Source organism: Microcaecilia unicolor, unplaced genomic scaffold (assembly GCF_901765095.1).
Source record: "Microcaecilia unicolor unplaced genomic scaffold, aMicUni1.1, whole genome shotgun sequence".
NCBI lineage: Eukaryota > Metazoa > Chordata > Amphibia > Gymnophiona > Siphonopidae > Microcaecilia > Microcaecilia unicolor.
The window spans coordinates 96,229-121,950 of record NW_021963311.1 but is presented as its reverse complement, the minus strand read 5'-3'; the positions used below and the strand labels follow the sequence as shown (position 1 = coordinate 121,950).

The 25,722-nt window shown below is 43.7% G+C and overlaps 1 long non-coding RNA gene across 1 annotated transcript; it reads left to right on the top strand.

The window, feature by feature from the left end:
• Window positions 1–7,740: 7,740 nt before the first annotated feature.
• Window positions 7,741–22,681, top strand: LOC115459179. Its single transcript, XR_003940212.1, has 3 exons — window positions 7,741–7,778; window positions 11,675–11,712; window positions 22,601–22,681. It is a non-coding gene; the product is annotated as an uncharacterized LOC115459179 (long non-coding RNA).
• The last annotated feature ends 3,041 nt before the right edge of the window (window positions 22,682–25,722 follow it).

Below are 25,722 nucleotides of genomic sequence, written 5' to 3'. Positions count from 1 at the left end.
TTGGCCACCTTTAAATCTAGACTGAAAGCCCACCTCTTTAACATTGCTTTTGACTCGTAACCACCTGTAACCACTCGCCTCCACCTACCCTCCTCTCTTCCTTCCCGTTCACATTAATTGATTGTCTATTAGATTGTAAGCTCTTTGAGCAGGGACTGTCTTTCTTCTATGTTTGTGCAGCGCTGCGTATGCCTTGTAGCGCTTTAGAAATGCTAAATAGTAGTAGTAGTAGTAGTAGTAATCAGTGTGTAGTTAGTTTAGGTTGTTGTTAGTTTGCTAGTCTTGTCTCTGGGCTTTAGTTTTGTGTTTAGTCTTTGTCTGCTTGTGTCTTAGTGGCTGCTCTGCAGCTTTTAGTTCTGTGTCTTGTTAGTCAGTGTTTTTCCCCCTGTTTAGAGGCTGCTTGCAGCTTCCAGTTTCTGTCCCCTGGCTTGTCTATTCCCTGCCTTGTGTTGTATTGTTTTTCTGTGAGTTCTAGCCCAGGCTTCTGCCTTGCTGTCCCTGTGGATTCCTTTCCCCTCTGACCCTTAGTCCTTGTTCAGCCTGTGGGTATCCAGCTCCTGCCCTGCCCTGCCCTGCAAAGTCCTGCCGGTCGCTTGAACCCAGAGGCTTAACTTCTGGGGGACAGCGGCTAAGCGCAGGTGAAGACTAGGGTTCCTACTTTGCCTGATCTAGCCTGCTTGCCTCAGCTGCAACTCCAGTCCGGGGTTCCAGTCCTGTTCTGTCCTGTCCCTGGTTTGGGGGTGGTTTTGCCTGCTGCTGCTCTCCTCGGCTCACAAACCCAGTTTCCAGCTTTGAAACGTGACACCTACCTTAACAAGCACCCAAGAATGCAAAGAGTTCCTACAACTATGGGATCTTCATGCACCAAATACACAACCAACACACATAAAAGGACACACACTAGATATCATCACACACAAATTCGATCCAGACTCAAACCTTCTACTAACAGATACAAGATGGATGCCCGCACCATGGTCAGACCATTATAAAGCATACATCTCCCTTCAATGACAAACGAAAACCACAATTAAAAAACAAGAACGAACAACCTACACCACGAGAGGAAAAATAGACCCAGTAATATTCTGGCAACAAATCTACTATAACGGATGGACAACAAAGGCAGGACACAACCCAATTCCTCCTAGAATGGGACGATAGATGCAGAACAATATTAGACAACATTGCCCCAACACAAACCAGAACCGCATACAGGAAGAACTCAACACCATGGTTCACTGAAGAACTGAAACAATTCAAAACACAAGTTAGAAGGTTAGAACGTGCGTGGAAAAAAAAGAAAGACGACCCAACACTTAACGCCTGGAAACAACTTCAAAGAAAATATAAATATACCATAAGGCAAACTAAAAGATTATTTTATAAAATGAAATCGTACCGAACTACAAAGACACACACAAACTCTTCCAACTTGTGAATAAACTACTAGATACCACACCAATCACAACCAGCAACAAAGACACACCAGGAGCAGACAATCTCGCAAGATACTTCAATGAGAAAATCGTACAACTACGACCTAAAATACCAATCAGCACCACCGATTATGCCGAACTCCTTGACTGTCTAGATCCAGGCCCTGGTGTATACCCTGCAGACAGAACCTGGACCAAATTCGAGATATTATCAAAGGATCTTATATCCCAAATGCTCAAAAGATTTGCCAAATCTCACGGCAAATTAGATATATGCCCAAAGAACCTTATGACATTTGCCCCTCATCAATTTATAACAGACCTCACGAATCACGTAAACTATATGCTACAAATTGGACTCTTCCCGAAGGAGAAAGGAAACATTCTACTCACTTCTATACCCAAAGACGCAAAGAGTGCCAGTGAACTAACCAACTACAGACCAGTAGCATCCATACCTTTAATAACCAAACTAATGGAAGGGATGGTAACCAAACAACTCACAAACTATTTAAACAAATTCTCAATACTACATGACTCCCAGTCAGGATTTTGGTCTAACCACAGCACGGAAACGGTACTAGTTCCTCTCATGAACAAATTTAAACAATGATTGCAACTGGCAAGAACATACTACTGCTACAATTTGATATGTCTAGCGCCTTCGATATGGTGATCATGGAATACTATTAAATATCCTCGAGTATTTCGGAATTGGAAGAAATGTTCTCAATTGGTTCAAGGGGTTCCTAACTACACGATCATACCAAGTGACATCTAATTCGACTACATCAGCTACATGGATACCTGAATGTGGAGTTCCACAAGGATCCCCCCCTCTCACCGACTCTATTCAACTTAATGATGATACCTTTGGCGAAACTACTATCAAACCAAAACCTTAACCCATACATATACGCAGATGACGTAACGATGTACATCCCATTTAAACAAGATGAAATGAGATTGAAGGGGGGCAGACTCAAGAAAAATGTCAGGAAGTATTTCTTCACGGAGAGAGTGGTGGATGCTTGGAATGCCCTCCCCCGGGAGGTGGTGGAGATGAAAACGGTAACGGAATTCAAACATGCGTGGGATAAACATAAAGGAATCCTGTTTAGAAGGAATGGATCCTCAGGAGCTTAACCGAGATTGAATAGCAGAGCCAGTAGTGGGAGGCAGGGCTGGAGGTTGGGAGGCGGGGATAGTGCTGGGCAGACTTATACGGTCTGTGCCAGAGCCGGTGGTGGGAGGCAGGACTGGAGGTCTTAAATACAAACTAACGCATGTGTCAACCTTTTCCTATCTGAGTACACAACTGTGGAATGTGATGCCGCGCAACTTTAAAACGATGTATGAACTAGCCAACTTCCGAATTCTACTGAAAACCCATTTCTTTAACAAGGATGAACAAATATGAACTTCTGTACACATATTCAGAACTGCCTTACAATATTTGCTTGCTTACAATTATCATGTTTTTTCGTCATCATGTTACCCAAGATCCTTCTGCTATTACTAAATGCATAAAGGGGATGGAACTCATCTCATACACTTGTGACCTGGATTGTGAATAAATGGGGCACATCCAGCAAGTAGAGATGTTATTAAACACATTAATAAGGATGAGTCAGTGAATACTGTGTGTAATTCTGGTCACCGCATCTCAAAAAAGATATAGTGGAATTAGGAAAGGTACAGAGAAGGGTGACGAAAATGGTAGAGGGGATGGGATGACTTCCGCATGAGGAAAGGTTGAAATGGCTTGGGCTCATCAGCTTGGAGAAAAGACGCCTAAGGGGACTTATGATATAAATACTGAGTGGAGTGGAAGGGGTAGACGTGATCGCTTGTTCACTCTTTCCAAAAATACTAGGACTTGGGGGCTCGCAATGAATCTACAAAGTAGTAAATTTAATACAAATCAGAGAAAATATTTTTTCACTCTTCAAGTAATTAAACTCTGGAATTAATTGCCAGAGAATGTGGTAAAAAGCATTTAGCGTAGCAGAGTTTAGAAAAGGTTTGGATACCTTCCATAAAGAAACGTCAATAGGCCATTATTAAAATGGACATGGGAAAATCCACTGCTTCTTTCCGGGATAAGCAGCTCAAAATGTATTGTACTGTTTTGGGATCTTGCCAGGTACTTGTGACCTGGATTGGCCACTGTTGCAAACAGGCAAAAGTTTGAGAAACAGAGAGAGGCTTAAAAGTCAATGTTCTCGATGGAGAAATAAAGATAGTGGGTTGTCACAGGGTTCTGTACTGGGACTGGTGCCATTTTTAAAAAAGGCTCCAGGGGAGATCCGGGAAGTTATAGACGTCGGTGCCGGGGGAAAATGGTAGAGGCTATTATTAAAAACAAAATTACAGAGCACATCCGAGGACATGGATTACTGAGACCAAGTCAGCACGGCTTTTGTGTGGGGAAATCTTGCCTGACCAATTTACTTCAATTCTTTGAAGCAGTAAACAAACATGTGGACAAAGGGGAACCGGTTGATATTGTGTATCTGGATTTTCAAAAGGCGTTTGACAAGGTACCTCATGAAAGGCTACAGAGGAAATTGGAGGGTCATGGGATAGGAGGAAATGTCCTATTGTGGATTAAAAACTGCTCATCTTGTTCTGGTTATAATAATAATAACATTATTTGAAGATGTGTACCTGGGATGTGACTTTTTGTGTGTTTTTCTGTTTAGATTTTTTTTCTACATTTGCCACATCAGTAGCATGTTTATAGATGACCCATTTTGAACAAACACGGTCGATGAAAATCATTGGTCATCTTACATTTACTCATGGTATCGATATATCGATGACATATTTGTATGATGGAAATGTGATGAACAGAGCCTCCATGAGTTCTATCAATGGTTGAACCACCAGGATGTACATATAAATTCACCATGCAATAGTCACAGCAACATATTGCTTTTTGAAATGTATTGGTGCGACTAGTCAAAGAAACATATTCTACAGAAGTCCATATTAAGAAGACAGATCGCAATTCATTTCTACCCTATCAAAGCCATCAAATGACATTTACCCTCCTCACAATATTTAAGGTATCAGAGAATATGTACCGAAGTACTCAAGAAAATGTCAGGAAGTATTTTTTCACGGAGAGAGTGGTGGATGCTTGGAATGCCCTCCCGCGGGAGGTGGTGGAGATGAAAACGGTAACGGAATTCAAGTGGAGGAGTGGGCTAGTGGTTAGGGTGGTGGACTTTGGTCCTGGGGAACTGAGGAACTGAGTTCGATTCCCACTTCAGGCACAGGCAGCTCCTTGTGACTCTGGGCAAGTCACTTAACCCTCCATTGCCCCATGTAAGCCGCATTGAGCCTGCCATGAGTGGGAAAGCGCGGGGTACCAATGTAACAAAAATAAAAATAAAATAAACATGCATGGGATAGACATAAAGGAATCCTGTTCAGAAGGAATGGATCCTCAGGAGCTTAGCGGAGATGGCATAGCAGAGCTGGTGGGGAGAGGCGGGGCTAGTGTTGGGCCCTGAAAAAGACAGATACAAATCAAGATAAGGTATTGTTTGCGCCTGTTCCTGTGGCCAGCGGAGTCCAATCAGGCCAGCAGTACTATGCAGACAACTCCTCTCAACTGTTATCTTTTAGAAACTGGACAGCTGGATTAAGACCATTTGCACTACAACAAATAAAAACAAAGGATGTTTATTCTTTATCCAAAAGATAGAAAACAGAGAGTAGGTTAAATGGTCAGTATTCTCATAGAGAAGGGAAGATAGAGGGGTTCCCCAGGGGTAATTGTAAATGATCTAGAGATGGGAGTAATTGGTGAGTTAGTTACATTTGCTGACAACACAAAGTTATTCAAAGTTGTTAAATTGTGAAAGGATTGTGAAAACTTACAAGAGGACCTTACGAGACTGGGAAACTGGGCGTCTAAATGGCAGATGACATTTAATATGAGCAAGTCCAAAGTGATGCATGTGGGACAGAGGAACCTGAATTATAGCTACATAATACAAGATTCCACGTTAGGAGTCACCGACAGGGAACGGGATCTAGGTGTCGGCATTGATGATACGTTGAAACCCTCTGCTCAGTGTGCAGCGGTGGGTAAGAAAGCAAATAGAATGTTAGGTATTATTAGAAAAGGAATGGAAAACAAAATGAGGATGTTAAATGCCTTTATATCGCTCATGGCATGACGGCACCTCGAATATTGTGTTAAAATCCACTGCTTATTTCTCAGGTAAGCAGCATAATATGTATTGTGCTTTTTTTGGGAAAAATGTCCAACAGAGGCACAACATGGCAGACGGATTTTTTTGATTTGCCAAAATTTCCAAATCGTTAATTTTGAAACACAGTTTTAAGATTTTTTTCTATGCAGTTCATCTGCAACGCGTTTGTTCTGCTCTCTCTCCTGACAGTCTCTGTCTACTAAGGACAAATCAAACTCGGGTATACATATGAAGTATCACATACCATGTAAAATGGTTTATATTGTCAGGTCTTTATCTGCTGTCTTTTACTACGTTACCATGAGGGGCATTTTCAAAAGGGGGCATCCACGTTTTCATGAAGACGTCCTCACACAACGTCCCATCCCAAGGGCAGGAACCCCGTATTTTCGAAACAAGATGGACGTACATCTTTCGTTTCGAAATACTGTCAGGGACGTCCAAATCCTTAAATTTGGTCGTCCCTAGACTTGGCCGTTTCTGATTTTTGGCGATAATGGAAACCAAGGACATCCATCTCAGAAACGACCAAATCCAAGCCATTTGGTCATGGGAGGAGCCAGCATTTCTAGTGCACTGGTCCCTCTGACATGCCAGGACACCAACCGGGCATCCTAGGGGGCACTGCAGTGGACTTCATAAAATGCTCCCAGGTACATAGCTCCCTTACCTTGTGTGCTGAGACCCCCAAAACCCACTACCCACAACTGTACACCGCTACAATAGCCCTTACAGGTGAAGGGGGGCACCTAGATATGGGTGCAGTGGGTTTGCGGTGGGTTTTGGAGGGTTTGTCTGTCCTAATTAGATTGTAAGCTCTGTCGAGCAGAGACTGTCTCTTCATGTTCAGGTGTACAGCGGTGCGTACGTCTAGTAGTGCTATAGAAATGATGAGTAGTAGTTGGCTCACTGTTTCCTCCACAAACGTAACAGGTGGGTGGGGGGATGGGGCTGGGTCCGCCTGTCTGAAGTGCATTCACCCATTAAAACTGATCCAAGAACCTGCATACTGCTATGATGGACCTATGACATCTAAGGCTGGCACAAAATATTTTTACAGATGTTTTTTGAGGGTGGGAGGGGGTTAGTCACACAACCTTCTAACAAGTCATCCTATGTATTGCATTTTGTAGAATTCTGCAGGCCTAAGACAGATGCATGCACTAGCGGTAATTCCGAGTTTCGCCTGCACCCAATCCTGTGGAAGAAAATATTTTTCTATTTCTACCCCGGGGGGCATTCTCTGCATTAATCGGCACTGCGGCCACTTTTGGTTACCGCAGGGGGAACATGTGAGCCCTTACCGCTAAGTCCCAATTTCAGACCCTTCAAAATGTTGTTTTTTCCCAGCCAAGGTAAAAGGTGGCACAGCGTGTGCACAAAAGACCACGCCCACACTACTGCAGGCCACTTTTTATCTCATCTTTGTAAAAGGACCCCCTTAATCCTCTGTTGCCTGAGCCATCAACTTAGGCTCCTGGCTACCAAGTCAAAGTGTTGTGGTATTTTAGCAAATAAAAATTTTACTTCAGGATTTGATACGCTGCAGTAGGGGCTCTGGTGCTAGGCAGTTTGGGAGAAGCAACCAGGCATCATCATGGTATTATTGTTATAAAGCACCAGGCATCACCCCCAGTCCCCACTAGACCCTCAGCCAAACAGCTGCATGCAGGAGGAAAGATGTGTAATGTTCAGGGGATAATGGAGGTCCGGGAGAAGTCCAGCCTGGAAGGGTTCTACAGTTCTGGTTAAAATATTATTCTGTAAGTTCTGGGCACAGTCATCTCCTGTCCTGTCCAAAAACCAGTAGCACACGTGATGTCCTAGAGAGAGCGAGCAATTTATTCCTGATATTCTTTCCTCAAGAATATTTTCATGTCCTCTGATAATGAGGTACTAATCTTATTACGTCTATCAATCTTCCGGTTTCTTCCCCCAATGAGGGTGGAGTGACTTCCAGTATATATAGAGCATGGATTGTAGATCTAGAGATCAGAGCGAGAGAGAGAGAGAGAGAGAGAGAGAGAAGCGAGAGCGGACTTCACAGCAAGATCATGGATGGAGCTGTCACTTTTTCTGCTGATCACTCTGGTACTTTCCAGCATTCCAGGTACAGTCACCTCTTAAAAGGGGACAAACTCTGATATAGCTTCTGGGCCACTGCCTCCTCCCTCCATCCTACCCCCCTTCCCCTATAAGCATAACCAGCCAAATTAATGAATAAATCAAACTAATTACCTATAAAGATATTATAAAGCACTGGTCCCGGTATAGACTCCTGTGGTACTCCACTTTTTACTCTCCTCCATTGAAAGGATGATTTAACCCTACTCTCTGCTTTCTATCTTTTGCCAATTTCCAATCCTCTTACCCACGAAGTTTTCATTTCCTCTGTAGCTGCTCATGAGAAACTTTGTCAGATCTTTCCTATGTAAGCATTTAGCTCACACTGTTTTCTAAGATGAGTTATATTCAGATGGAGCAAGTATTCCCCTGTGCCTGAGGGGCTCACAATCTAACCCCCCCCCCCCCCCCCCCTGTTTACAAAGCCCAGGAGGCCATTCCATGCTTCCACCACTCTTTCCATGAAAGACTATTTTCTTAGATTCCTCCTAAGCATATTTCCTCTTAACTTTATCCTATTCCCTCTCATTCCAGAGGTTTCCTTCAATTGAAAAGACTCACCCCTGTATGTTAAGATCACTGAGGTATTTAAACGTCTCTAACATATCCCTCTCTCCCACCACTAACTTTCAGAAGAAACACAACCTAGGAACACTCAACAACGTAAATATTGCAGTTGGCAGTAGAACATCAATCCATCTAGCTGGATTAGAACAGATCAATCCTACCCAGACATTGAATGCTAACAGAATACACAAACTCAGGTAGACTCTCAAGTACAGAATAAGTAACCACAAACTACCCCCCCCCCCCCTCCTGTTTACTGAGCCACGTGGCAATTCCGATACAACCCATTCAAAGGCAATGGACTGTGTCATCATTAGCGTACGGCAGCTGCTAGCATGGCTTAGTAAACAAGGGGGGTGGGGTAAAATTAGAAATATGTAGAGAAACATTACACTGGACCCCCAAGAAACAAGAGTTTTCATACAGTGCAAACACCAGAGAAAAAAGGCAATCCACCCAATGCAGAGGAATGGCTACATTTGGAGGGGAGATCTTGCAAAGAGTAGAGTGAGAGTGAGGAATTCAGGTACTAGCATGGGGCGGGGGGAGAGAGGGTGGGAACGGAGGGTAGAACGGGTTTTGGGGAGGGGGAGGAAGAGGGAGGGGAAAAATGATTGTTGGCAAGGCTTGAGTGTTGTTGTCTTGAATTATATAGGAGAATTGATCTCCATGGTTTTGTACTGTTGATGATTTAATAAAAAGTTTTGCAAATTAAAAAAAAAAGGCAATCCAAGTGGGGGGGTGGGGGGGGATCCAGGAGTTATACAGCCAACCGGCCATCCAGCATCTTCTCCCTCTCTGTCTCTCTCTCTATCTCTCAACCTGCTTCCAGCATCCCCTTTCTCTCTCCCCTACCCCACCATCCAGTCTTTCCTCTGTCTTTCTCCCCTGTCCCATCATCCAGCATTGCCTCTGTCTTTGTCTAAACCCGTAATACAGCATTTCCCCCATCTCTCTTTCTTCCCACCTCCCCCTGTACCACTGAGCATTGTCCTTATCGCTTTCTCTCTCTCCTCATATCCAGCATTGCTCTCTGTCTCTCTCTCTCTCTCTCTTTCCCTCTCTGCCCTTCCACACAGTATTGCCTCTCTCTCCCGTTCAGCATCTCCTCTGTCTCTCCTAATCCCCCTTCCAGCATTGCGTGTCTTTCATTCTCCCCCTAGCATGCAGCACTATCCTGACTCTCTACTCCCTCCGCCATTTAGCTTTTTCCCTTGCCTTTCTCTCTTCCATCCAGCCTTGCTCCTATTTCTCTCTCTCTCCCCCCAACCCACCCACCATGCAGTAGTACTTAAGAACATAAGAGTACCAATACTGGGTCAAACCAATGGTCCATCTAGTCCAGTATCGAGTTTCGAACAGTCACAAGTACCTGGCAGAAACCCAAACAATGGCAACATTCCATGCTACCAATCCCATGACAAGCTGTTGCTTCCCCATATCTGTCTCAATAGCAGACTATGGACTTTTCCTCCAGGAACTAGTTCAAACCTTTTTTAAACCCAGGTACGCTAACCACCGTTGCTACATCCTCGACAAGAGTTCCCAGAGCTTAACTATTTGTTGAGTGAAAAATATTTCCTCCTATTTGTTTTAAAAGTATTTCCATGTAACTTCATTGAGTGTCCCTAGTCTTTGTACTTTTGGAACGACCAACAATCGATTCAGTTCTACTCATTCTACGCCACTCAGAATTTTACAGACCTCAATCAAAAGTCCCCTCATCCACCTCTTTTCCAAGCTGAAGACCCTACCCTCTTTAGCCTTTCCTCATATGAGAACAGTTCCATCCCCTTTATCATTTTGGTCGCTCTTCTCGGAACCTTCTCTAATTCCACTTTATCTTTTATGAGATACGGTGACTAGAACTAAACGCAATACTCAAGGTGCGGTCACAACATGGAGCGATACAAAGGCATTATAGTATTTTTCCGGTCTATTCACCATCTCTTTCCTAATATTCCTAGCATCCACTTTGCTTTTTTGGCCGCCGACACATACTGAGAGAAGATTTTAGCAAATTATCTCTCCCCCCATTTAGTATTGCCTCTGTGGTCTCTCTGTCTCTCTCCTTTCCCCCCCCCCCCTCCCATGTAGTCTTACCCAGTTTCTCTCTCCCTCACCATGCAGCCCCTATTACCCATTTCTTTCTCTGTTCCCTTCCATGTACTGACGTCAAGCAGCATAATTTTCCTTCCTCCTTCCTCTTGCAGCTCTGCCAGGCCGCACTAATAACCCAAAAAGAAATGCAGGATCGCAGGTTTCTGCTTGCTGCTAATGACTGTTTCCTGTGCCAACCCCCGGTAATATGGATGGGTGGAGAGGGAGGAGAGAGAAATGGGTAAAAATGAATGGGAGGAGAGAGAGGCAGTGGATGCATGGATGCTGGGAGAGTGGGGGGGGGCTGAGCCAAGATTGGGGGGCCTGTGTCCCCAAGACCCCCCCCCCATGGCTATGCTCCTGACACACACATATCTATCTATCTATAAGTCAGGAGCATATACTGTTTTATAGAATTGTTTTGGGTGATTTCTCTTTGGGGTCATAGATAGCCTGCCCAATTTGATTGACTGCATATTTTGTCCTTTAGATTGTAAGCTCCTTTGAGCAAGGACTGTCCTTCTTTGTTAAATTGTACAGCGCTGTGTAACCCTAGTAGCTCTTTAGAAATGTTAAGTAGTAGTAGTAGTAGGGTGATTTCTCTTTGGGGTCACAGATAGCCAACAGGTAGTGGGCAACTTCTCCTCGGGTGTGTAGGGAATGGACTAGTAGTTAGTGTAGCAGCCTCAGAACCTGGGTGATGGGATTCAATTCCCACTGCAGCTCCTTGTGACTCTGGGCAAGTTACATAGCCCTCATCGCCCCAGATGCACAATAAGTACCTGTATATAATACGTAAACTTCTTTAATTGTAACCACAGAAAGGCAGTATATCAAGTCCCCTCCCCTTTCCCATTCTTGAAGGTCACTACAAGATCAGTGATTTTTCTGAAAGATGAATCGATATTGAGTGAGTTCTCTATGAGGTCAGTAGATAGTCGGTGATTTCTCTTGAAGACCACTGACTTGTGGGTGATTTCTCTTGAAGGTCACTACATCATCAGTGATCTCTTTCGAAGATGAGTCAGTACTGGGTGATTTGTCTGGAAGGTCAGATATTTATCTTTAGTACTGTGAAAGGAAGGAAAGGATGGATGAAACAATATTTTAGCAAGAGAGGTGGAGACTGCCAGTGCTGAATATTCCATTCTTATTCAAACAGATGGTGATATGTTAAATATCCATCATTCTTACCCATGTTTTCTTCTTTTTCAGGTTTTGACATTCCAAGTGTCTCTGCTAAAAAACCCTTGGTAAATATAAATTTAGTTACTTCTCCCCGACAACATTCCTGACACCAAATCTCCACAACCTGAACTCAAATCATTATCCGATCCACACCCCATATTTCCTGGTGGATTGTCAGAGGACGGGGGTAGTACCGCAATCCCCAATTTTTACACTTTTGGTCATACGTTTGATGGCTGTAAAGCAAGAACAAGCTCCACCTATCTAATCTGTTCGACCATAGTGGCAGAATCATTTCAAAATACCCCCTACCTCCACTAGAACCAGTCTGAGGAACAATCCTCTTGAAATTTGTCACATACTTTTCCCATTATCATCTCACTTTACAGTATTCAAAAAGCTGAGTCTCTGAATTTAGATTTTTAAGGGTTTTTTTAAAAAGCGTCAGTAAGCCCAACACGGGCTTACCACATGCTAAATCTGAACTACTGTTAGTCCAACGTGACTGGCGGCGTTAGTTCCAAGTCTAGTGAGCGCCATTTCCCGCGTTCTGGAAAATTTTAAATTTTTTTCTAGTGTGGTGGAAACACAGTGGTAATCAGGCATTGCTATTTTCTGCTAAATTTACTGTTTATAGATTTCTGAGTGAAATTATTCATTTATTTGTTACATTTGTATCCCACATTTTCCCCCCTATTTGCAGGCTCAATGTGGCTTACACAGTACCGTAATGGCGTTCGCCAGTTCCGGTATGAACAAATACAAGGTGTTATTGTGTAGAATAAGGTTCATGTATGGTAGGTATATAGGGGAACTTGGGGTGTGTCCATTACGATCTTTGGTTTTGTTGTGTTGCAGGTACTCAGGCTTTTATGTTGGGTTAGTGGGATATGCCTTCCTGAATAGGTTTGTTTTTAGTGGTCGTACATTGTTTTTACTATTTTTGGCAATGCGTTCCATACTTGTGCGCTTAAATAAGAAAAGCTGGATGCGTATGTTGATTTGTATTGAGTCCTTTGCTGCTTGTGTAGTGAAGATTTAAATATGTTCGTGCTGATCTTGTTGTGTTTCTGGTTGGCAGGTCTATGAGGTCTGTCAATGTATCCAGGGGCTTCGCCGTAGATGATTTTGTGAACCAGGGTGCAGATTTTGAAAGCAATACGTTCTTTGATTGGGAGCCAGTGCAGTTTTTCCAAATATAAGCCTGGCTGCTATGTTTTGAGCGGTCTGAAGTTTCTTTATAATTTGTTCTTTGCAACCCGCATAGATTCCGTTGCATGGCTTAGTACCATTGATTGGATCAAGTTGCAGAATGTTTCCTTCGGGAAGAATGGTTTCACCCGTTTAAGTTTCCACATTGAGTGAAACATTTTCTTTATGGTAGATTTTACTTAGTTCTCTAGTGAGAGATTCCGGTCGATTGTTACTCCGAGAATTTTCAGGCTGTCTGCGATAGGAAGGGTATAACCTGGGGTGTTTATGTTTGTGAGTTTATATGTGTTGTATTGGGATGAGATGATGAGACCTAGAGATGAAAAATCAGTGCCAAGCTCATAACTTCTTTCCCTAAATCCTTCCTGGTTGACACTCACTTTTTTTTAATCCTAAATGTAAGGGGGGGGGGGGGAGAAAAAGGGAATAGGACTTGATATACTGCCTTTCTGTGGTTTTTGCAACTACATTGAAAATGGTTTACACAGTATATACAGGTATTATTTGTATCTGGGGCAATGGAGGGTTAAGTGACTTAGCCAGAGTCACAAGGAGCTGCAGAGGGAATTGAACCCAGTTCCCCAGGATCAAAGTCCACTGCACTAACCACTAGGGTACTCCTCCACTAGCAGCAATTCATGTAGAATCTCAAATAGCAGCAACAGAATCTCAAATAGTAGCAACATTCCCTGCAGAATCTCTAATAGTAGCAACATTCCATGGAGAATCTCAAATAGTAGCAACGTTTCATGGAGAATCTTAAATAGTAGCAACAGAATCTCAAATAGCAGCAACATTCCATGTAGAAACTCAAATAGTAGCAACATTCCATGGAGAATCTCAAATAGCAGCAACATTCCTGTAGAATCTCAAATAGTAGAAACAGAATCTCAAATAGCAGCAACAGAATCTCAAATAGCAGCAACATTCCTGTAGAATCTCAAATAGTAGAAACAGAATCTCAAATAGTAGCAACAGAATCTCAAATAGTAGCAACATTCCCTGTAGAATCTCAAATAGTACCAACATTCCATGGAGAATCTGAATAGTACCAACATTCCTGTAGAATCTCAAATAGCAGCAACAGAATCTTAAATAGCAGCAAACATTCCATGGAGAATCTCAAAATAGTAGCAACAGAATCTCAAATAGCAGCAACATTCCCTGTAGAATCTCAATAGTAGCAAAAGAATCTAAATAGTAGCAACGGAATCTCAAATAGTAGCAACAGAATCTCAAATAGTAGCAACAGAATCTCAAATAGCAGCAACATTCCCTGTAGAATCTCAAATAGTAGCAACAGAATCTCAAATAGTAGCAACATTCCCTGTAGAATCTCAAATAGTACCAACATTCCATGGAGAATCTGAAATAGTACCAACATTCCCTGTAGAATCTCAAATAGCAGCAACAGAATCTCAAATAGTAGCAACAGAATCCGAAATAGTAACAAAATTCCTTGTAGAATCTCAAATAGTAACAACATTCCCTGTAGAATCTCAAATAGTAGCAACAGAATCTGAAATAGTACAACATTCCCTGTAGAATCTCAAATAGTAGCAACAGAATCTCAAATAGTAACAAAATTCCTTGTAGAATCTCAAATAGTAGCAACAGAATCTGAAATAGCAGCAACATTCCATGGAGAGTCTCAAATAGTAGCAACAGAATCCGAAATAGTAACAAAATTCCTTGTAGAATCTCAAATAGTAGCAACAGAATCTCAATAGTAACAACATTCCCTGTAGAATCTCAAATAGTAGCAACATGAATCTCAAATAGCAGCAACATTCCCTGTAGAATCTCAAATAGTGGCAACAGAATCTAAAATAGTAGCAACAGAATCTCAAATAGTAGCAACAGAATCTCAAATAGTAACAACATTCCCTGTAGAATCTCAAATAGTAGCAACAGAATCTCAAATAGTAACAAAATTCCTTGTAGAATCTCAAATAGTAGCAACAGAATCTCAAATAGTAACAACATTCCCTGTAGAATCTCAAATAGTAGCAACAGAATCTCAAATAGCAGCAACATTCCCTGTAGAATCTCAAATAGTAGCAAAAGAATCTAAAATAGTAGCAACGGAATCTCAAATAGTAGCAACAGAATCTCAAATAGTAACAACATTCCCTGTAGAATCTCAAATAGTAGCAACAGAATCTCAAATAGTAACAAAATTCCTTGTAGAATCTCAAATAGTAGCAACAGAATCTCAAATAGTAACAACATTCCCTGTAGAATCTCAAATAGTAGTAACAGAATCTCAAATAGCAGCAACATTCCCTGTAGAATCTCAAATAGTAGCAACGGAATCTCAAATAGTAGCAACAGAATCTCAAATAGTAACAACATTCCCTGTAGAATCTCAAATAGTAGCAACAGAATCTCAAATAGTAACAAAATTCCTTGTAGAATCTCAAATAGTAGCAACAGAATCTGAAATAGCAGCAACATTCCATGGAGAGTCTCAAATAGTAGCAACGAATCCGAAAATAGTAACAAAATTCCTTGTAGAATCTCAAATAGTAGCAACAGAATCTCAAATAGTAACAACATTCCCTGTAGAATCTCAAATAGTAGCAACAGAATCTCAATAGCAGCAACATTCCCTGTAGAATCTCAAATAGTAGCAACAGAATCTCAAATAGTAGCAACAGAATCTCAAATAGTAGCAACAGAATCTCAAATAGTAACAACATTCCCTGTAGAATCTCAAATAGTAGCAACAGAATCTCAAATAGCAGCAACATTCCCTGTAGAATCTCAAATAGTAGCAAAAGAATCTAAAATAGTAAGCAACGGAATCTCAAATAGTAGCAACAGAATCTCTAATAGTAACCAACATTCCCTGTAGATCTCAAATAGTAGTAACAGAATCTCAAATAGCAGCAAACATTCCCTGTAGAATCTCAAAATAGTAGCAACGGAAATCTCAAATAGTAGCAACGGAATCTCAAATAGTAACAACATTCCCTGTAGAATCTCAAATAGTAGCAACAGAATCTCAAATAGTAACAAAATTCCTTGTAGAATCTCAAAAGTAGCAACAGAATCTGAAATAGCAGCAACATTCCATGGAGAGTCTCAATAGTAGCAACAGAATCCGAAATAGTAACAAAATTCCTTGTAGATCTCAAATAGTAGCAACAGAATCTCAAATAGTAAAACATTCCCTGTAGAATCTCCAAATAGTAGCAACAGAATCTCAAATAGCAGCAACATTCCCTGTAGAATCTCAATAGTAGCAACAGAATCTAAAATAGTAGCAACAGAATCTCAAATAGTAGCAACAGAATCTCAAATAGTAACAACATTCCCTGTAGAATCTCAATAGTAGCAACAGAATCTCAAATAGTAACAAAATTCCTTGTAGATCTCAAAATAGTAGCAACAGAATCTGAAATAGCAGCAACATTCCATGGAGAGTCTCAAATAGTAGCAACAGAATCCGAAATAGTAACAAAATTCCTTGTAGAATCTCAAATAGTAGCAACAGAATCTCAAATAGTAACAACATTCCCTGTAGAATCTAAAATGTAGCAACAGAATCTCAAATAGTAACAAAATTCCTTGTAGAATCTCAAATAGTAGCAACAGAATCTGAAATAGCAGCAACATTCCATGGAGAGTCTCAAATAGTAGCAACAGAATCCGAAATAGTAACAAAATTCCTTGTAGAATCTCAAATAGTAGCAACAGAATCTCAAATAGCACAACATTCCCTGTAGAATCTCAAATAGTAGCAACAGAATCTCAAATAGACAACATTCCCTGTAGAATCTCAAATAGTAGCAACAGAAATCAAATGCAGCAACATTCCTGTAGAATCTCAAATAGTAGCAAAAGAATCAAATAGTAGCAAAGGAATCTCAAATAGAAGCAACAGAATCTCAATAGTAACAAATTCCTGTAGAATCTCAATAGTAGTAACAGAATCTCAAATAGCAGCAACATTCCCTGTAGAATCTCAAATAGTAGCAACAGAATCTCAAATAGTAACAAAATTCCTGTAGAATCTCAAAGAGTAGCAACAGAATCTCAAATAGCAGCAACATTCCCTGTAGAATCTCAAATAGTAGCAACAGAATCTCAAATAGTAACAAAATTCCTTGTAGAATCTCAATAGTAGTAACAGAATCTCAATAGCAACAACATTCCCTGTAGAATCTCAATAGTAGCAACAGAATCTCAAATAGTAACAACATTTCCTTGTAGAACCTCAAATAATAGCAACAGAATGTTAAATAGCAGCAACATTCCATGGAGAATCTCAAATAGTAGCAACAGAATCTGAAACAGTAGCAACATTCCCTGAGTCACCAGGAGCTGCAGTGGGAATAGAATCCAGTTCCCCAGGATCAAAGTCTGCTACTTCCTCCACTCAACTGTAAGAGTTTAGTGAAACTATGAGCATAGATTTTGGCACTCAGCCCTAGTAAATTTTCAGTGAGGCCATTATGGAGCAAAGCCTCTGAAAGTTAGAAGGAGAAATCCTTTCAGTGTTTAGACCTTTGATTTTTAGTTTGTTTTATGATTATTTTATTGTTTGTTGATGTTTTCTGAGTTTGATATTATGTTTCATACTGTTGTTTTATGATCGTACTAGTAAAAAAGGCCCGTTTCTCAAACAAATGAATGGGCGCTAGCAAGGCTATCTTGTAATGGTGATTATGTTTTTAAGGCTGTCATCAAAGCAATTTTTCCTCTCTCCCCTGCCTCCCCTCCATGTCCAGCGATTCTTCCCTCCCCTCCCATCCCCTCCGTATCCCGCGATTCTGACCACCCCTCCATGTGCAGTGATTCTCTTCTGCCCTGCCGTCCCCTCCGTGTACTGCGATTCTGGCCTCCCCTTCATTTCCAGCAATCTTCCTGTGCCCTGCTGTGCCCTCTGTGTCCTGTGATTTTGGCCTCCCTCTATGTCCAGCGATTCTCCTCTGCCCTGCCTTCCCCTCCATATCCCATGGTTCTGGCCTCCCCTCCATGTCCAGTGATTGTCCTCTGCACTGCCCTGCCCTTGATGTCCCGCAATTCTGGTGTCCCCTCCATGTCAAGCGATTATCGTCTGCCCTTCCCTCCCCTCCGTGTCCTGTGATTCTCTCCTCTCCTCCTATCCCCTCCATGTCCAGCGATTGTCCTGTACCCTGCCCTCTCCTCGATGTCCCATGATCTCTCCTCCCATCACCTCCATGTCCAGTGATTCTCTTGTACCCTGCCCTCCCATCCATGTTGCACGATTCTCTCCTTCCATCCCATCCATGTCCTCAATTCGCCTCTGCCTGGCCTCCCCTCCATGCCAGTGATTTTCCTCTGCCCTTGTCCTCCCTTCCTGTCCCGTGTCTCAACCTCACCTCCCATCACCTCCATGTCCGCAATTCTCCTGTACCCTCCCTCCTATCCATGTTGGCGCAATTCTCTCCTCTCCTCCCATCCCATCCATGTTCCATTGATTCTCCTCTGCCTGGCCTCCCTCCATGTCTAGCGATTGTCCTCTCCCTTGCCTCCACTCCATGTCCAGCGATTCTCCTCTGCCCGCCCTCTCTTCCGTGTCCCGCGATTCTCACCGTCGCCTCCCATCCCCTCCATGTCAGAGCGATCTCATGTGCCCTGCCCTCCCATCCGTGTCCTGCATTTCTCTCCTCTTCTCCCATCCCATCCATGTCGATTCTCTGCTGCCCTGCCCTCCCCTCGATGTCCCTCGATTCTATCCTCCCATCCATGTCCAGCGTTCTGTTGCCTTCACTTCTCTTGCTTGTATTCGTAACCTCCTGTCCATCAGCTCACCTCCGCGTTCCCGTCCCTCTCACTGTTCCTCCCTCTGACGTCATTACGTCTTGACGCAAGGGTGGGACAGTGAGAGTAAATGGAACGCTGGAGGCTGGCTGACATCAGGATGTTATGAACCCAGACAACCAACCATTGGAACATTGGAGGTACAATTAGTATATTAGATTTCCATCAAATTGGTTAAAACCTCCTTCTTTGGGACTGTTCCCACTTCTTACACCTATGGTAATAACAGTCTATCTTTGGGCACTGTTCCTCTTCCTCTAAAAATAGTTCTTCTTAGGCCACTGTTAAAGAAACTAACCTGGACCCCCATCAGCCCAGTAAATATCACCCTCATAGCTAACCTTCCATTTCTAGCAAAGCTAATAGAAACAGTGTGTTTTTAACAAGCCGGTAAAATGCCTAAATTAATTCTGATGTGTATTTCTCTAGTTTGGCCAGCAGGGTGGTGCTTGTTTATATTTAAAGCTGTTACAGATAAGTGAATGATTCCTTCCTTAGTTAACACAGATAATAGGAAGTGTCTCGCATTGATGTAACCACTTCTATTTAAAACTAGGCTCTGATTATCTTTGAATATCGCTGGTATCTTGATTCTCGGGGTTCTTCAAGTTTACCTCAGGAGAGCTGTGGGTGCTTTCATTTGTATGAAAAGGTTAAAAATACGTCTGACTGCACCAGCCTCCTTCTATTACAAGAGTGCATAAAATACCCGAACTCCAGATGCGCAAAGGTGAAAAAATTCCCACCCCTTCCTCCGTAAAGGAGTGTACCATACTCTATCCACTTCCACATGTGCGCAAGTGAAAACATCTGCACCTGCCTCCTTCTACTGCAAAGTTCACAAAATACCCCCAACTCCAGATGTTACGAGTGAAAAATGTTTCACCCCCTTCCTCTTTAAAGAAGTGTAACCAAATTCCCTCCACTTAAATGTACACAAGGGAAAACATCTGCAATCTGCCTCCCTCTATTAAAAGTGCACAAAAATACCCCAACTCATAGGCGCCCGGTAGAAGAGACTTGGGGAGGCTAAGCTTCCCCAGCCGCAAAGCCCAAGCGTCTCTCTTTCTCTCTCTCTCTCTCTAGCTCATCCCCCTCACCCCCCCGATGCAGCATCTATCCCTCTCACTCCCTCCCTGTGGTCGGTCCCCTTAATTTGGATTTAGATCGCCCATCGCTGCCGGTAGCCGCACGGGCACGCCAACATCTGGACTACAGCTTGCTTCGGTGCTTCGGCCTGATGCTGAGGATAGGACGGTGCCCCGCCTCCTCTGACCAGCCTTCCTTAGGATGCATCCAGGCCCTTGCGGAAGCAGGAGGCTGGTCAGAGGAGGTGGGCACGTCATGCCGTCAGCGTCAGGCCAAAGCCCCGAAGCAAACTAGTACGATGTTGGCGTGCCCGTGCCGCTACCGGCAGCGATGGGTGATCTAAATCAAATTAGAGGGACTGCAGGGAGGGAGCAAGAGGGAGGGATAAATGCTGCATTTGGGGGGGGGGGGGCGAACGAGGGGGAGGGATTTACACTGCATTCCAGAGGGAAAAAGGGAGAGGGATAGATACTGCAATGGGGGGGGGGGGAGAAACAAGGGAGAATTGCTGGACATGGATAGATGGAGGGAAGGACAGGAGAGAGAGGAGAATTGCTGGAGATGGATGGAGGAGAGAGAAGGGGAGAATGGAGAGTTGCTGGACATGGATGGATGGAGGGAGGGGAGGTCATGGAAGAGAGGAGAATTGCTGGACATGGGTAGATGGAGGGGAGGGCAGGAAAGAGAGAGGAGAATTGCTGGACATGGGTAGATGGAGGGGAGGGCAGGAAAGAGAGAGGAGAATTGCTGGACATGGATGGATGGAGGGTCAGGGAAGAGAGGAAATTTGCTGGATATGTATGTATGTATGGATGGATGGATGGAGGAGAGGGCAGGGGAGAATTGAGAGTTGCTGGACATAGATGAATAGATGGAGGGGAGGTCAGGGAAGAGAGGAGAATTGCTGGACATGGATAGATGAATGGGGGTAGGAGAGAGAGGAAATTTGCTGGATATGGGAGGATGGAGGAGAGGGCAGGGGAGAATGGACAGTTCATGGACATGGATGGAGGGGAGGGGAGGGCAGGGGAGAGAGGACAATTGCTGGACATGGATGGATGGAGGGGGCAGGGAAGAGAGGAAATTTGCTGGATATGTATATATGTATGGATGGAGGAGAGGGGAGGGGAGAACGGAGAGTTGCTGGACATGGATGGATGGAGGGGAGGGGCAGGGAGAGGAGAGGATAATTGCTGGACATGGATGGATGAATGGGGGCAGGGGAGAGAGGAAATTTGCTGGATATGGATGGATGGAGGAGAGGGCAGGGGAGAATGGAGAGTTGTTGGACATGTATGGAATGGAGGGCAGGGAAGAAAGGAGAAATGTTGGACAAGGATGGAGGGAAGGAAAGACAAAGGAAAAATGCACATGGATGGAGTGGAAGGGAGAGAGGAGAAATTCTGGACATGGATGGAGGGGAGGGAAGACAGAGGAAGGAGATGCACATGGATGGAGGGGAGTGGAGTGAGGAGAAATGCTGGATATGGATGGAGGGTAAATTGCTCAATTTAAGGGCTGGATTGGAACACTTTGAGGGCAGATGTTGAAACTGGAGAAAGGATAGGGACAGGGCTACAGATGGTAGACAGGACGCATAAGGAGACAGAAGAATGGTGGAAAGGGTGAGAGAAAAAATATCAAATGGAAAGAAGACACTGCATAAAACAGAAGACACTGGGACTAAAGCTAATAGAAAAACTAAATGATCAGACAACAAAGGTAGAAAAAAGTATTTTATTCAGAATTTATTAATTGGAATATGTCAGCTTTTGGAAATGTGCATCTGTGATATTTTGCATGCAAGTTTCAGTTTTTCTAATATTGCTGCATGCTGAGTCTGACTTCTTCAGGTAACTTTCCAGTTCAGTATTTTGCCTTCATATCTGTTGTGTCATGTGTTTTTCATGTGTGATCAAGGTGCAGTATTCTGCTAGCGTGTAGTATTTGCAGCCCTTTTGTTTTGTTTTTTGGTTCACACTATTTTGTGTACTGGTGGTTTTAGAGCCCGGTGTAATTATAGTGCTAGCTCGTCCTGTCCTTGGAATTAGTGCTGTTATGGTTTGGTAAGGTTATGAGTTTGTTTTTGCACAAGTTTGTATATCAGTGTTTTGCAGTGGAGAGATTGGTGTGTTGGCTTACTGAGGTTGCACTAAAACATCAGAAAGGGTTTTAGAGCCTAAATCATGACACACTACCTCTTGAAGGATATGGTCGTTAATAAAAGGAGCTCATTGTGAACACTATCCACCCTAAAGGGTGTTTTTTGTGGCTGTACATGAGAATTGTGATATTATGATCCCGTGTTTCAAATTGTTGATGGTCTGCATTGTTCCATGTGGGTGTATATTGGTGTATTAGGGTTGCCCAGTGTATATTATGGTACAGTAAGGTTCTGAGTGTGTTTTTGCACAAAGTTGTGCATAGTGTTTTGCAGTTGAGCGATTGTGGTTAGTACATGCTTTGAGCAACCCCTTTATTCTTTGACTTATGATACATATCTAATATCTAAATTTAATAAAAGGTATTAATTGTGATTATTTTATTTTTTTCTGTGTATTGTCAGACAATTATGGATGTAAGCCCCGCCCCTGGCCCCACCCTTGGCCACGCCCCCTTTAGCCTCCCCAAACAGTTAGGCCACCGACCGTCTATGCCCCAACTCCAGATGTGCTGGCGTGAAAATTTTCCATCCCTTCCTCTGTAAAAGAGTGTTCCCAACTCCCTCCACTTCCAGAAGTGAACAAATGAAAATTTGACACCCTTTCTCTGTTCCTCCTCATCTCCTCTCTGACACTCCACAGATGTGGTGCTTCTTGTGAGTCAGGAGATCTTGACTCTTGCTTGTTTCCTTTGCAGGATATTTGCCAGAGACGACTTCAACGCATCCTTAAAAATAGGTGTAAAGTTGACCTTCCTCCCTGCATGTTACCCTCCTCCACTGAAGCATCATAACAATCCTAAGGGCGTATGTGATTCTTGTTTACTGGGACTGTAAGTACAACTGACAGCTATTTTCCCGTTCACCCCACCACAGGTTTTAAGGGGACATCTATAGCCTCAAACGTGCGTGGGATAAACATAAAGGAATCCTGTTCAGAAGGAATGGATCCTCAGGAGCTTAACCGAGATTGGATAGCAGAGCTGGTAGTGGGAGGCAGGGATAGTGCTGGGCAGACTTATACGGTCTGTGCCAGAGCCGGTGGTTGGGAGGCGGGGCTGGTGGTTGGGAGGCGGGGATAGTGCTGGGCAGACTTGTACGGTCTGTGCCAGAGCCGGTGGTTGGGAGGCGGGGCTGGTGGTTGGGAGGCGGGGATAGTGCTGGGCAGACTTGTACGGTCTGTGCCAGAGCCGGTGGTTGGGAGGCGGGGCTGGTGGTTGGGAGGCGGGGATAGTGCTGGGCAGACTTATACGGTCTGTGCCCTGAAGCGGACAGGTACAAATCAAAGTAGGGTATATACAAAAAGTAGCACATGAGTTATCTTGTTGGGCAGACTGGATGGACCGTGCAGGTCTTTTTCTGCCGTCATCTACTATGTTACTATCCACCTTATAATCGAAAGAGAAAAACGCCTAGATTTCGACCCAAATCGGGAGATAGACGTTTATCTCACAAAAACGAATAAATTGGTATAATCGAAAGCCGATTTTGGACGTTTTCAACTGCACTCCGTTGCGGATGCGGACAAAGTTGATGGGGGCGTGTCAGAGGTGTGGTGAAGGTGGAACTGGGGCGTGGTTATCGGCCGAGGAGAGATGTACGCGTTAGGGCGATAATCAAAAAAATAAACGTGTTTTTAGCAAACATTTAGGACACTTTTGTTGGACCCTTTTTTCACACGAACAGGTCCCAAAAAAGTGCTCTAAATGACCAGATGACCATCGGAGGGAATCGGGATGACCTCCCCTGACTCCCCCAGTGGTCACTAACCCCCTCCCACCACAAAAAATGATTTTTCACAACTTTTTATTTCACCCTCAAATGTCATACCCACCTCCCTGGCAGCAGTATGCAGGTCCCTGGAGCAGTTGTTAGGGGGTGCAGTGGACTTCAGGCAGGTGGACCCAGGCCCATCCCCCCCTACCTGTTACAATTGTGCTGCTTAATGCTTAGGTCGTCAACCCCCCCAAACCCACTGTACCCACATGTAGGTGCCCCCCCTCACCCCTTAGGGCTATAGTAATGGTGTAGACTTGTGGGCAGTGGGTTTTGAGGGGGATTTGGGGGGCTCAACACACATGGGAAGGGTGCTATGCACCTGGGAGCTCTTTTACCTTTTTTTTTGTTTTGTAAAAGTGCCCCCTAGGGTGCCCAGTTGGTGTCCTGGCATGTGAGGGGGGACCAGTGCACTACGAATCCTGGACCCTCCCACAAACAAATGCCTTGGATTTATTCGTTTTTGAGCTAGGCGCTTTCATTTTCCATTATCGCTGAAAAACAAAAACGCCCAGCTCACAAATTGTCGAATAAAACATGGACGTCTATTTTTTTTTCGAAAATACGGTTCGGTCCGCCCCTTCACGGACCCGTTCTCGGAGATAAACGCCCATGGAGATAGACGTTTTCGTTCAATTATGCCCCTCCACGTTACTCTGTTGACTACTACAATGGAACATGGCAGCAGGTTCTATAATGGTAGGGGCCCCCTCCCTCCGTCCCTCCGAGCTGCTTGCCTGCCTCCGTGTGACCGTCGCTCTGTGTGGGGAGTTTTTTGTGTGCTGCGCCTCCGTGCCTGTGCCGTTTTCGTTTCGGCTCTCGAGTGTCATTGCTCCGCCCTCGACGTCATCACGTTTTGACGCAAGGGCGGTGCAGACACTCAGGGGCACACCGGATATCTCGGGCGCCTCAACTTCCGTGGAGGCTTCATTAGAACATTGGGGTTGCCTTTTATATAGAGAGATAGCTAGGTTGCGTATAACTCCCCTAGATCACATGTCCCTGATTTCAATGCCAAAACTTTTTGTTAGGTCTGCTTGGTTACATCAGGATAAATCCACACTTTAGCTCCTCCAAAACAAGTCTCATAATATTATTTAAGTCTTGTTCAAATACAAAGGACACAATAAGGGTAGACCTTTCTGTTGTAACATCTAAAGATTGTTCCAATATGGCTGAAATATTATTTGAATCCAAATTTATTCCTGCGCCTTCCATTTTTACTTCCTCCCCCTTAGGATTAGGAATATAATATATTTTATTTATAAGTACATAAGTACATAAGTAGTGCCATACTGGGAAAGACCAAAGGTCCATCTAGCCCAGCATCCTGTCACCGACAGTGGCCAATCCAGGTCAAGGGCACCTGGCACGCTCCCCCAACGTAAAAACATTCCAGACAAGTTATACCTAAAAATGCGGAATTTTTCCAAGTCCATTTAATAGCGGTCTATGGACTTGTCCTTTAGGAATCTATCTAACCCCTTTTTAAACTCCGTCAAGCTAACCGCCCGTACCACGTTCTCCGGCAACGAATTCCAGAGTCCTAATTACACGTTGGGTGAAGAAAAATTTTCTCCGATTCGTTTTAAAATTTACCACACTGTAGCTTCAACTCATGCCCTCTAGTCCTAGTATTTTTGGATAGCGTGAACAGTCGCTTCACATCCACCCGATCCATTCCACTCATATTTTATACACTTCTATCATATCTCCCCTCAGCCGTCTCTTCTCCAAGCTGAAAAGCCCTAGCCTTCTCAGCCTCTCTTCATAGGAAAGTCGTCCCATCCCCACTATCATTTTGTCGCCCTTCGCTGTACCTTTTCCAATTCTACTATATCTTTTTTGAGATACGGAGACCAGTACTGAACACAATACTCCAGGTGCGGTCGCACCATGGAGCGATACAACGGCATTATAACATCCGCACACCTGGACTCCATACCCTTCCTAATAACACCCAACATTCTATTCGCTTTCCTAGCCGCAGCAGCACACTGAGCAGAAGGTTTCAGCGTATCATCGACGACGACACCCAGATCCC